Source organism: Ylistrum balloti, unplaced genomic scaffold (genome assembly GCF_031769215.1).
Source record: "Ylistrum balloti isolate Yb309-2 unplaced genomic scaffold, AGI_CSIRO_Ybal_v1 Utg371046, whole genome shotgun sequence".
Classification (NCBI taxonomy): Eukaryota; Metazoa; Mollusca; class Bivalvia; order Pectinida; family Pectinidae; genus Ylistrum; species Ylistrum balloti.
The window spans coordinates 299982-302547 of record NW_026782579.1 but is presented as its reverse complement, the minus strand read 5'-3'; positions in this window follow the sequence as shown (position 1 = coordinate 302547).

Below are 2566 nucleotides of genomic sequence, written 5' to 3'. Positions count from 1 at the left end.
GAAATAATATGTAAAGCCAAATCATCTAGGGACTCTGTAGGAAATGAACGGGTAAGCATCGACCAAGACGATAACATCAGACTTTTTTGAAAGAAATTTTTAAAAGTTCAGTTACGTGTTCACAAAAATCATCTGTATGTCTCTTAGCTAGTTGCGTACACTAAATGATAACAGAATATGTCTCTTTAACGAGTGGGTATATTTCATGCTAACGGAATATGTCCCGTTAACGAGTGGGGTATATTTCATGCTAACGGAACATGTCCCTTTAACGAGTGGGGTATATTTCATACTAAAGCAGTGTGTCTCCTTATGTCTCTCTAACGAGTGGGTATATTTCATGCTAACGGAGGATATCTCTCTAACGAGTGGGTATATTTCATATAACGGAATATATCTCTCTAACCGGTTGGGTATATTTCATGCTAACGGAATATGTCTCTTTAATGAATTGAGTATATCATTCTACAAGTTAACAGACTACAATGTATGTCTCTGGGTCTACTACACTCTACAGGAACATGTCTCTCAAACATGTCTGAAAATTACTTCACGATGATAAATGTGTCGCCTTAACGACTTGGGTATACTACATTATTGAAAAAATAATGTTTTTTTTTCTACAACAAGCCGAGTAGACTTCTATATTTTACAGGTTTAGTGTACGGATTATGTCTTCAGCGAATTCAGAATGTGTCCCTTTAACAAATTCACAATGTGTTCCTTTAACAAATTCAGAATGTGTCCCTTTAACGAATTCATATAATGTATATCTTTAATGAGTTGGATCAAATATCCCTTTAAAGAAGATCATGGTCACGTTGTATGTTGACCACATACATCACGTGACTCGCATTTCGAGGCTCGTTCTGGTGTCGAGTTCTGTGAAGGCGGGTGGATATGTCTGGGACGGGTCTCTGTCGCCAGCTTGATGAGTACTTGTGCCATCGATAACTTCCGTGCAGTATCGATTTCAAATTAAAACAAAATTATCTTAGAGACGGGTGGGATAAATTACCGCTTACCTTGGGTAGGAACGGGTCGTTCTGATACCCTGGTACCATACACAACCTCTGTGTTACTTAGTAAGGACTTTAGGGGACACTAGATTTCACAAATCTCGAGGCAAACAAACAACATATATTGTTTATCACATTCTAACTGTTATATTCAGTTCATACGACTGAGAAGGTCTGTGTTGCGCACACTTAAGATGATGGGAAATTGTCAACAGAAATGGCAAAGTGGTTCAATTCCAACATAATCACACTAAGTAGATCAGTCGTTAGTCTTTTATCAAGGAATTAGCATCCGATAGTCCGCCTCCAAGTTGCTACGTATCAACGGGATTCCAGAGAGATGGATGGAGGTCTTGGAACCTCATGTTACCTCTTCCTAAATCTAACCCATCCCAAACTCAGTTGTTTTTGGGTCGAGTTTGACTGACCACATTTGGGTTGAGTTTGATTGACCACATTTGGGTCGAGTTTGATTGACCACATTTGGGTCGAGTTTGATTGAACACTTTTGGGTCGAGTTTGATTGACCACATTTGGGTCGAGTTTGATTGAACACTTTTGGGTCGAGTTTGATTGACCACATTTGGGTCGAGTTTGATTGAACACTTTTGGGTCGAGTTTGATTGACCACATTTGGGTCGAGTTTGATTGAATACTTTTGGGTCGAGTTTGATTGACCACTTTTGTGTCGAGTTTGATTGACCACATTTGGCTCGAGTTTGATTGAACACTTTTGGGTCGTGTTTGATTGAACACTTTTGGTTCGAGTTTGATTGAACACTTTTGGGTCGAGTTTGATTGAACACTTTTGGGTCGAGTTTGATTGACCACATTTGGGTCGAGTTCGATTGAACACTTTTTGGTCGAGTTCGTTTGAACACTTTTGGGTCGAGTTCGATTGAACACTTTTGGGTCGAGTTTGATTGACCACATTTGGGTCGAGTTCGATTGAACACCTTTGGGTCGAGTTTGATTGAACACTTTTGGGTCGAGTTTGATTGACCACATTTGGGTCGAGTTCGATTGAACACTTTTGGGTCGAGTTTGATTGACCACCTTTGGATCAAACTTGATAAACCACTGTTGGATCAAACTTGATTAACCTCTTTTGGAGCGAGTTTGACTAAGTATCTCAAAGATTCACATATACTCGCAGGACAGGAGGTGTGTAAGTTCTTTTTACAAGCACACGTTTGTTCTCGGCCAAAATCGCCCGGATTACGTGTTTACCAGATTGCCGAATCTAGTCAATCGAAAGTTATTTTCCTTGATAAAATGGTCAGTTTAATGATGTTGGTTTTCATATAAGAATGCTCAATAATGTAATACTCATTGTCAGTACAGATATACAGTTTACAACTAACATTGTCATTTCCTGTTTGTGAATAAAAAAATAATTATCAATAATATATAAAAGTAATGTACATGCTTGTTGTACAAAGTTGAAATATTTAAACAGAGGGTGGGGGGGAATATTCACATTATCGCTGTAAATGGTTAGAGATTTTAATGGGTTAAGTCTCTATCGATGATCGAGATAAATAAGT